This window comes from Dendrobates tinctorius, unplaced genomic scaffold (assembly GCF_039654945.1).
Source record: "Dendrobates tinctorius isolate UK_male_01 unplaced genomic scaffold, ASM3965494v1 ptg000039l, whole genome shotgun sequence".
NCBI lineage: Eukaryota > Metazoa > Chordata > Amphibia > Anura > Dendrobatidae > Dendrobates > Dendrobates tinctorius.
In genome coordinates, this window is record NW_027361707.1 from 33566197 (window position 1) to 33578278 (window position 12082).

General features: G+C 41.6%; 1 protein-coding gene across 8 annotated transcripts in view; it reads right to left on the reverse strand.

Annotated features, from left to right (window-relative positions):
* Positions 1-12082, reverse strand: part of PROM1 (prominin 1) — a 317825-nt gene that overhangs the window by 273470 nt on the left and 32273 nt on the right. The gene's annotated exons all lie outside the window — the stretch shown is intronic.

Here is a 12082-nt window from a genome sequence, read left to right on the forward strand (position 1 = left end):
ACACACACACACACTTGAATAATATTTGGTACACACACAAACATCAATTACATAAAAAAGAAGTCTCTCTCATCCCAATAACTGTATTCAGCAGAGGAGGCATACACCTTCCTTGCCTCTGACACTGACAGTGAGGGAGAGGATCCCACCTTCCTTTATTTTGCCTCCTCCTCAAGTGATGATGAACCACAACAGAGATGCCCCAGTACAGAAACAACCAGTGCCCACAGTTGCAGACCCCGTGTGGACTTCACCCACTAAAGACTTTGGGACACCAATTCCTGATTTTCTGGCACAATCAGGAATAAAACTTGACGACACCGGCCTCTCAGAAATTGACTTTTCCAAAGTCTTTTTCTCTGAGGATTTTGTAAACCTCATGGTGGCCCAAAAAAAATTGTATGCCCAGCAATTTTTGGCACAAAACCTCCCTTCATAATTTTTTAACTGGTCTCCTGTAGATGCAGAAGAAATGATGACTTTTTGGGGCCTGGTGCTTCACATGGGGATAGCGAAGAAGCCAGAACTTTGGCAATATTGGAGTGTTGATGCTTTATACAACACTCCACTGTTCCATATGGCCATGACCCATAAACGTTTTGAGGCCATCCAAAAGTGTTTGCTTTACAATGATAATGCACAATGTCCTCCCCGAGATGACCCCAACTTTAACCGTCTTTTCAAAGTTCGGCCAGTAATTAATCACTTCAGCAACTAGTTTGTTGAGGGTGTACATGCCCCAAAGGGACATCTGTGTGGTTGAGTCCCTAATCCATTTCAAGGGGAGGGTCAAATTCCATCAATACTTGCCCAGTAAGAAGGCCAGGTATGGAATTAAGCTCTACAAACTGTGTGAGAGTACCTCAGGGTACAGCCACAAGTTTAGTGTTTATGAAGGCAAAGACTCCCTCATTTAAACTCCTGAATGTCTGCCTGTCCTGGGAGTGAGTTGGAAAATTATGTGGGATTTGGTGCATTCACTGCTGGCTCAAGGTTATCACCTCTAAGTAGATAATTTATACCAGCATCCCACTGTTCAAATCTCTCTCCCTAAGACGCTAATTCTGCAGCTGCTCAGAAAAGGTGAGAGCAGAGCCCAATGTAGCGACAACATGCTGGTTGTCAAGTAAAAGGACAAGAGGCATGTCCTTTTCTTGACCACCATACATGGTGATAGCAGCACCCCTGACACTGTATAAGGTACACTACATTTTTTTCCAATGAAGCTAACATTAAATGATTCAGAAATACACTCTATACATTATTAATGTGGTAAATAACTATTCTAGATGCGAACGTCTGGTTTGTAATGCAATATCTTCATAGGTGTATAGAGGCCCATTTCCAACAACCATCACTCCGGTGTTCTTATGGTACTTTGTGTTTGCTAACTGTGTAAGAAGGCTAATATTAGGTGTTGGGTTCCTGTCGCTGCACAGCAGGAATCCCGATCCTTGCCTTCGGTGGTCTCCCATTCCTCTCCAGCCACAGAGGAGGCTGCTCAGCAGACTCGTCGATCCTGGCGCTCTGCTCAGACCAGCACTGTGGGTTTGGTTGCTGCTGCCATCTCTGATCCAGCTATAGGAACGCATGCTGGTCAGCAGCGAGCTACTCCAGGAACTAAGTCCTCCTTTCGGTCCACTGAGCATGCCCATGGGACGATCTCTCATTGGAGATCGGAGGTCACATGCTCAGGTCCTTCTTCAGCTGGGATTGGACCATCAGGAAGGTCCCAGAAGAATGCTGCTATAAAAGAGATGCATGGCCGCTCGGCCATGCGCTAGTATAGACCCTTATGCTTATTTGTGTGTATGATGATGGATGCATGTATCTGGTGACTGACTCATTAAGACTCCCCTCCCTTTGATATGCATGTTGGCTAGGGATTCAGAATGTGAGTCAGCGCCAATGGGTGGCTATGCTCACGCCACGGTGCTCCCAGTACTCTGCACACGCTAGCGACTGACTGTGCCTCCCTGCTACGGGCACTGTCGTACCGCACCAGGTAGCAGTGCACACCTCTAGCGCTTTCCTCCCCATCCTGGGCAGTTAGTGGCGTCCGCCGAAGCGGTACTGTGAGCACTTGGTGCGATTATATATACTATTACCTTTTGCTGGCACCGCAGTCGCGGTGCCGAGCGCTGATGGTCTAGAGTAGCTATAGTCCGAAGTCTCTAGGACAGGGCTCTGTGACCTCTAATTAGCGCTCACTCAGACGAGCTCTGTGAGTTTGAGCAGCTCTGTGGAGCAACAGAGTTTGCCTCTATTCACACTGGGTGAAGTTAATCCAGCAAGCGTTTACCCACTATCTAGTTCTGCCATTACTCAGCAGCAGGTTCCATCTCTGCACGGTGGACCCCGGGCTGCGAACGCACCTCATATCTCCTTTCATATTATTTGGTGCGTTCCGCAGACCTTAACAGCTAATGGATGGTTAGATTACCCTTTAAAACCCTTGTGCAAGTATGTTAGCACAGCTGAAAACAGTTTAGATTAGAGAAGCTATTGTCAAGAACACTGCACTACACTTGCTCACTGAGCAAGTGCGCATGTCCTGAGTACAAAAAACCATGCTCAAAGATACCTGTGGAGCAGGGCAGCAGCGGTGACAATGCATGCTTCAAACTATCAGGACCTGAAGCATGTGACTGCCGGGGGCGTGGCCTAAGCTCCACAGAGCTAGGAGCTGCAGGGAAACTCCTAGAAAGGTAACTACGGGACAAGTTACCAAGGGGCATAGACAGGGGCGGAAACCAGATCAAGCCGGGGTCAATGCACGAGATAGCAGGACACTACCAAAGGGTTAGACAGAGCGGATAGTCAAGACGTAGCAATAGATCAGAAAACCAGAACGGGCAATAGACGGTACAATAGGGGCAAACGGTAGCGGAGTAACAATAGCCAAGCCAGGAGGTCAGAACCAGAGAAGACAATAGTACCTAAAATGTGAGACGGAGTTCAGAGTGAGGGGACAGGCCGGGTCATACACGGGAATCAAACAAGCAATGCAGTACACGCACACCAGGGGGGGTCGGTCAGACACACAGCCAGAATAACAGTATAGCTGACAGAGAATGCTAGTCTGGAGTGAGTATAAATACCCCTCCCAGATCCAAAGAGAGGCCGGCAAAAGTTAACCCTGTGAGAACAGGACATTAACCATGTCCTAACCATGACAGCTATAAACCTGACCTTCCTTTGAGCTAGCTGAGAATCTGGAGAATTACATTTGTTGGTTCCATTAAACTCTCAAAATTGCCATAAAAAAAGGACTTTCATGTGAAACTCGACAGCCTATTCTTGTTCTTAGAAATGAAGGCTATTCCATGCGAGAAATTGCCAAGAAACTGAAGATTTCCTACAACGGTGTGTACTACTCCCTTCAGAGGAGAGCACAAACAGGCTCTAACCAGAGTAGAAAGAGAAGTGGGAGGCCCCGCTGCACAACTGAGCAACAAGACAAGTACATTAGAGTCTTTAGTTTGAGAAATCGACGCCTCACAGGTCCTCAACTGGCAGCTTCATTAAATAGTACATGCAAAACACCAGTGTCAACGACTACACAGTGAAGAGGTGACTCCGGGATGCTGGCCTTCAGGGCAGAGTGGCAAAGAAAAAGCCATATCTGAGAATAGCTAATAAAAGGAAAGATTAATATGGGCAAAAGAACACAGACATTGGATAGAGGAAGATTGGAAAAAAGTGTTATGGACAGACGAATCCAAGTTTGAGGTGTTTGGATCACATAGAAGAACATTTATGAGATGCAGAAACAACTGAAAAGATGCTGGAAGAGTGCCTGACGCCATCTGTTAAGCATGGTGAAGGTAATGTGATGGTCTGGGGTTGCTTTGGTGCTGTACAAGGTAAAAGGGATTTTGAATAAGGAAGGCCATCACTCCATTTTGCATCTCCATGCCATACCCTGTGGACAGTGCTTGATTGGAGCCAATTTCATCCTACAACAGGACAATGATCCAAAGCACACCTCCATATTATGCAAGAACTATTTAGGGAAGAAGCAGGCAGCTGGTATTCTATCTGTAATGGAGTGGTCAGCGCAGTCCCCAGATCTCAACCCCATTGAGCTGTTGTGGGAGCAGCTTGACTGTATGGTACGCAAAAAGTGCCCATCAAGCCAAACCAACTTGTGGGACAGGCTTTTGGAAGCATGGGGTGAAATTTCTCCAGATTACCTCAGCAAATTAACTGCTAGATTGCCAAATAACTGCAATGCTGGAATTGCAGCAAAAGGAGCATTCTATGACAAAAGCAAAGTTTGAAGGAGAAAATTATTATTTCAAATAAAAATCTTTTTTTTCAAACTTTGTCAATGTCTGGACTAGATTTTAAATTCATTTGGAAACTCATTTGGTTAATAAAAGTTTGAGTTTTCATGGAAAACACAAAATTGTCTGGGTGACTCCTGACTTTTGAACGGTAGTGTACCTCTACACAGGTCCACAAACCAGACTGTGTACTGGGGTACAACAAGAACTTGGGGTAGAGTTGATCTCTCTGATCAAGTCCTCCAGCGATACAGTGCCATGGGAAAAGCCATGTGGTAGTACAAGAAGCTGGCCATGAACATCGTACAGATGGCAATGCACAACGCTTTTCATACCTTTAGTTCCAGGAGGAACAGTAGATGAAGAAACAGTAGAACAGTTCAAAAATGGGCTCACTTGTGGGGCATTTCTACTGTTTAGGCACATCAAGGGCTCTCCAAAACGTGACATGAAGCCTGCAGACCATTCCATCAAAGTCTGCATTCCAAACAGTCATTCCTTCCCTTCCGAGCCCTGCCTTGCGCCCAAATAGTGGTTTTCCTCCACATATTGGGTATAAGCCTACTTAGGAGAAATTGCACAACTGATTTTGCAGCCCATTTTCTTATGTTACCCTTATGAAAAAAAATTTGGGGACTAAAAGATCAAGTGTTTGGAAAAATATATGTTTTTTTTTATTTTCGCAACTCAATGTTATAAACTTCTGTGAAGCACCTGGGGGTTCAAGGTGCTCACCACACATCTGATATGTTCCATGAGTGGTCTAGTCATATAGGCCCCTCAAAGCAACTTCAAATGTGAAGTGGTCCCTAAGAAAATTGTTTTGTAAATTTTATTGGAAAAATGAGAAATTGCTGGTCAACTTTTAACCCTTATAACTTTCTAACAAAAAATATATATATTTCCAAAATTGTGCTCATGTAAAGTAGACGTGGTAAATGTTACTTACTATATTGTGTGACATAACTGTCTGATTTAAGGGCGTAAAAATTAAAACTTTGAAAATTGTTAAATTTTCTAAATCTTTGATAAATTTCCATTTTTTTCACAAATAAAACACATCATATTGAAGAAATGTTACCACTATCTTATAGTAGGATATGTCATAAAAAAACTTTCAGAATCAGTTTGGATGCACTGAAGAGTTCCAGATTTATCACCTCAAAGTGACAGTGGGGTTAAGCTTAGGGGCTGAAGTAAAAAAAATTGGAAGATGTTAGGATTTGTTTTTACAGTGGGTACAGAAAGTATTCAGACCTCTTTAAATTTTTCACTCTTTGTTTCATTGCAGCCATTTGGTGAATTCAAAAAAAGTTCATTTTTTTCTCATTAATGTACACTCTGCACCCCATCTTGACTGAAAAAAAAAGAAATGTAAAAATTTTTGCAAATTTATTATAAACAAAAAACTGAAATATTACATGGTCATAAGTATTCAGACCCTTTGCTCGACACTCATATTTAAGTCACATGCTGTCCATTTCCTTGTGTCCTCCTTGAGATGGTTCTACTCCTTCAGTGGAGTCCAGCTGTGTTTAATTAAACTGATAGGACTTGATTTGTAAAGGTACACACCTGTCTATATAAGACCTCACAATGCATGTCAGACCAAATGAGAACCATGAGGTCAAAGGAACTGGCCAAGGAGCTCAGAGACAGAATTGTGGCAAGGAACAGATCTGGCCAAGGTTACAAAAGAATTTCTGCAGTGCTCAAGGCTCCTAAGAGCACAGTGGCCTCCATAATCCTTAAATGGAAGACATTTGGGACCACCAGAAGTCTTCCTAGACCTGGCCACCCAGCCAAACTGAGAATTCGTGAGAGAAGAGCCTTGGTGAGAGAGGTAAAGAAGAACCCCAAGATCTTAGAGGCTGAGCTCCAGAGATGCAGTAGGGAGATGGAAGAAAGTTTCACAAAGTCAACTATTACTGCAGCCCTCCACCAGACGGGCCTTTATGGCAGAGTGGCCCGACAGAAGCCTCTCCTCAGTGCAAGACATATGAAAGCACGCATAGAGTTTGCTAAAAAACACATGAAGGACTCCCAGACTATGAGAAATAAGATTCTATGGTCTGATGAAACGAAGATAGAACTTTTTGGTTATAATTCTAAGCGGTATGTGTGGAGAAAACACGGCACTGCTCATCACCTGTTAAATACAATTCCAACAGTGAAACATGGTGGTGGCAGTATCATGCTATTGGGGTGTTTTTCAGCTGCAGTGACAGGACGACTGGTTGCAATTGAAGGAAACATGAATGCGGCCAAGTACATAGACATTCTAAAGACACACTGATAGGGAATTTAGATTGTGAGCCCCATCGGGGACAGCGATGATCATGTGTGCAAAACTGTAAAGCGCCGCGGAATATGTTAGCGCTATATAAAAATAAAGATTATTATTATTATATCTTGGATGAAAACCTCTTCCAGAGTGCTCTGGACCTCAGACTTGACAGAAGGTTCACCTTCTAACAAGACAATGAGCCTAAGCACACAGCTAAAATAACAAAGGAGTGGCTTCAGAACAACTCTGAGACCATTATTGACTGGCCCAGTCAGATCCCTGACCTAAACCCAATTGAGCATCTCTGGAGAGACCTGAAAATGGCTGTCCACCAACGTTCACCATCCATCCTGGCAGAACTGGAGAGGATCTGCAAGGAAGAATGGCAGAGGATCCCCAAATCCAGGTGTAAAAAAATTGTTGCATCATTCCCAAGAAGACTCATGGCTGTACTAGCTCAAAAGGTGCTTCTACTCAGTACTGAGCAAAGGGTCTGAATACTTTATGACCATGTGATATTTCAGTTTTCCTTTTTTAATAAATTTGTAAACATTTCTACATTTCTGTTTTTTTCAGTCAAGATGAGGTGCAGAGTGTACATTAATGAAAACTTTTTTGAATTTACCAAATGGCTGCAATGAAACAAAGAGTAAAAAATTTAAAGGGGTCTGAATACTTTCCGAACCCTCTGTATATTTAGTTTAAAAATTTGATCTAAGCAATAAGTCATTTTCTGGCGACATCTTCCTTTCAATATTACAGATTCTAAGCAGAGAAAGTCTACATTTTATAAAAAAAATTTACATTTTATCAAAACCTATAGAAAAAAAAAAAAGTATTACATTATTATTTTCTTAATGATGTGATATCAAAGTCCAATAATCATGAAATCTCTAGTGTTGAACGGGACCCATCTAATGAAAGCCCCTTAGATGTTCCTCTTGGCCTTAAAACAGGTTTCTGCTATTGACCTACTTTAAACAGAATTGTCAAAGGACCCTCACACAAATCCTCTTCTAATTATCCAGCAAATTAATTCCACAAGCTTGAACTTCTTCACATGAAACCTACGTTTCTATGAATGACATCTGGTAAAATATGATCTCTGTTTAACTACTTCCTGACCGCCCATAGGACTTTTTAAGTCTGTGCTAAAAAAAAAATGCATATGTTATCAATTTAAAGAATATTGGCAAACATTACAGGGTAACAGAAGTTTTTTACTTGAGGCAGCCAGACCATGATGGGTTACTGGCTGCTCTCATCAGTGGAATGCACCTGTGCTGCCCCAGCCTTTATCAATGGGGCTCTGCTGCATCCTGCCAGTGCATCAGTCAGGGTGTTTGGTGAGTTACCTTTCATATGTGTTTTTTTGAATTTTGGAATTTTGGAATTTTTATTCCTTTGTGTGAGCCGATTAGATTTAGTGTTAGGGACTCACAATATCTGGGGACCCTTGACGTTGGGTTGTGAGCTTATCTGCTTTGGCCAAAATAGTAACTAATACCCCATATCTATTTATATTTTTGCACTTTTTATCATTATTGCAGGATGCAGCTAGAGACTTCCATGTTGGCTTGGTTTTGTTCTGTGTGATGCATATGTATGGTGCAGAGCGGCCCGCCTGCTAACACTATGGGCGTCATCAATAGGCTGCCCACACACCTTGCATCGCACTTATCTGTGTGAATTATGTCTTATGCAAGCCTTATCTGTGTGCATTTTTTTTACTTGAGGCAGCCAGACCATGATGGGTTACTGGCTGCTCTCATCAGTGGAATGCACCTGTGCTGCCCCAGCCTTTATCAATGGGGCTCTGCTGCATCCTGCCAGTGCATCAGTCAGGGTGTTTGGCGAGTTACCTTTCATATGTGTTTTTTTGAATAACAGAAGTAAGTAGTAGTGGGGTCACTGTGAACCACATAAGATCACCCCGATGAGCAATGGAAGAAGCATCTGTGAAACGTGCGTCGGGCGTATGGTGGTAGACCACATCACTGCTCGTATACCTCTTCCAAACATTTGTGGACTCCATTCCTCATTAGGGTGATCTTACATAGTCCACAATGACCACCACTGATACGTATTTATGTTCCACTGTATTGACTTTAAAAAACATTTTTTGTCCAATAGATTTACATTGCATCTTACAAATTGTGGCATTTAGTATTACCATGTAGACATTCTATGTTTTTTGGCTCACCCACCATTTATGTGTCTGTGTACTTTAATTTGTCATATACTTTTAATGAGGCACAAATAAAACATGATTATTGAGTTTCCCTTCTTTCTGCAGTTTTTTCTTGGTTTCCTATTATCCCATAAGTAGGAAGAACTACTTTTGGTTTTGGGCCACAGCTCCCTTGGTTTCCTTATGTAGGTAGGAATTAGTGAAGTAGGAAGTAGTGATGAGCGCACGTGCTCGGATAAGGTGTTATTAGAGCATGCTCATGTGCTAATAGAGTGTCTTCGGCGTGTTCGAATAATAATAAAACATTTTTATTATCTTTATAAAGTGATGAATAATTTTTAGCCACTAAAATATACAAATGAAAACTATGCAACGTTGGCATTTTAACCATACTGACCTGAAGAACGCCATAAAAACTAAATGTAAAAAAACCCAAATGGAGACTTTTTTTAAAATATTTTTTTTTTTTTTTTTTAACAGTTTTACTATACTTGGAATTTTTTTGTAGCATTTTTCAGTACATCATAAGATAAAGTAAATTGTGTCATTGTAAACTACAACTTATCCTAAAAAAAAATTAAAATAAAAAACACAAGCCTTGATAAGGTGACGGAAGAATTTAAAAAGTTATGGCTTTTTCAAAAAGGGCTGAATAACCCAAAAATTAAAAAATTGGGCCTTCGGAATGGGCTGAAAACTTTTGCTACTCTAGAATTAAATGTCGATATTTGGTGTCAAACTTGTGAGAGACTGTAAGGCTGGAGTCACGCTAGCGTATGGCATCCGATGTGAGAGCCCCGGCGAGCCGAGTCTCATGCTACTGTGCTCAGAGTCTCTCGCACAGAGAAGATCAGAGCATAACTGCGGAGGAGGCGGAGAAAAGTAATTTCTCCTTCTCCTCCATTGCCGGGGTCAGCGTATATCAGACCGCACTCAGGTGATATCCGAGTGATGTGCGTTGCGTCACTCGCATCCATAGGCTTATATGGGTGTGAGTGAGCTGAGTCTCAGTGCCAATCGCAGCATGCCGATTTGGCAAGAGAAAATAATCTCAGATGTGATCTGCTCCATAGATTAATACTGGTCTGAGTGCTATGCAATGTTTTCTCGCATAGCACTTCTCCACAGTCTATCGTAGTGTGACGTCGGCCTTAGAAACAATATCTGTTTGCTCTCAGTGGATAGGAACAGCCACATTTGTATGCAAAGGCTGAAAAACTGCCCTAATAATGTGAAAATCACATAAGTATAGGGCTAGTACCCGTGAATAAAAGCTTTTCAGACTCTGAATGTAGACATGAAGAGGAAGCAGAGAGTTTGAAACTTGTAGGAAATTATATCATAATGCATATTAAAAAGTTGCATCATTTTTTATTATAAATTTTAGATGCGCAGCATTTAGCTAAAACCCAGAAAACCCTCCTAACAAACATTCATCCAGGACACAGCCGGTAATCACCAAACTCCAGTATTATTATTATTATTCCAAAACCTGTTTATTTAAGGAAATGCATAAAAAAAAAGTGACTCTAAGGCTGGTTTCACATTTGCGTTAAAACAACGCTGCGCCGTTAAGCCCCGCCCCGAGCCAGCTCCCTGCCCGCCCCATCCGGGATCACCGCCTACTTTCGCATTTGCACGCATGCGATCGGCGCACCCTATCTTTAGCATAGGGTGCGCAGATCGTGCGCTGCCAGTGTGAAAGTAGCATGCCGCGCACTTTTAACGGTGCGCCGTGCGCGCCGAAATGCAGCATGTTGCATTTCGGCGCGCACGACGCACCGTCAAAAGTGCGCAGCACGCTACTTTCACACTGGCAGTGCATGATCTGCGCACCCTATGCTAAAGATAGGGTGCGCCGATCGCATGCGTGCAAATGCGAAAGTAGGCGGTGATCCCGGATGGGGCGGGCAGGGAGCCGGCTCGGGGCGGGGCTTAACGGCGCAGGGCGCAGCGTTGTTTTAACGCAAATGTGAAACCAGCCTAACTGGAAAATGGAATGCTTTTATCCTATTTTAGACATCAGTTTCCATGGTTTCATAAAACTATAGCTCTTCTGTGGTAGAAGAACTCTGAAAGCCAGAAATCTGTCAGAATAATTAAAATGTACAACACCCAATATTCTTCACGCAACCTGCGGTGTATGACGATGATTACGAGTTAATATACTGCCGACGTGAACGAAAGAGATAAAAATTCATGTGAACCGTTTTTTCAAAAGGACCACGCACCCATAACCAATTATTTAGGTCTTCTTCTGCAGCTATATAATTATTAAAACACATAACCAGGCTACAATTGCCAAAAAAATGTTCTTTTTTCAATTTTTTTTTAGTTTTGTATGAGAGTTTCTATTACAATTTACTATTTCTTTTAAGCTTTCTATTTATTTTTTCTTTCTTGACATTTATTTAATGTGTTCATGAATGGTATATATCACCATGTAGCCTCTGAGCCTCCCCAGAGATGAATATTTTACGTTGATATGAAGATGGTACAATACCATCCACGAGCGTCATTTAACAGCCCGGTCTAGATATTCCTAAAACAATGAACACAAAAGTGAGCTGATTTAGGTATAAAGAATGGATTTAAAAAGAAATCTTTATGGATTCAACAAAAGCAACAATTTCCTTTACACCTTTGATGCTTGGAAAACCAATTCAGAGATCGGCCCCGATTCATCCTTTTTTTCTTGGGGTAGTCGTTGCCAATTTTTGTGTCTAATTCTTTAAAAAAAAAAAAGCACAAGCGGGATATACGGTAAATTTTGCATAAAATCTACTTTTGGTCTTTTCCCTTTTTTTTTTGTGCCTTTTTTTTAAAGCAAAAAGCCAAATCGTTTCAACTCTCACACGTTAGTCTTCAACTGCGCAAAAATAAAAATTAGACTGTTTTTTTTTTTTTTTACTGGTAGAGCGTAATAGTGCAAACCTATTTTGACATTACATAAAAAGTTACAAATGATGAAATAGGGTAAAACATCTGGATAAGGAAAACCTCCACCATAATGCCGGAAGAAAAAAAAAGAAAAACACAGGCTAAACCAAGTAAAGTTAATGAAAAAAAAAGTTCAAATTAAATAATAAATCGGCAAGAAGGAAGTCAATTTAACTACAAAAAAAACGAGCAAATTATGATGAATTGGGGCCATAGTTCCCTAGAATGTGTTATACTTAAACTGATAGCAATGTTCATAGAGGAAATATGTTGAATATCCGATATCATGATCATTTGCAGAACATTAAATATCATGACAAAATGTATGACTCCTTTAATTTTTCCTACCACTCACAATTCCATTTCTTAAAACCA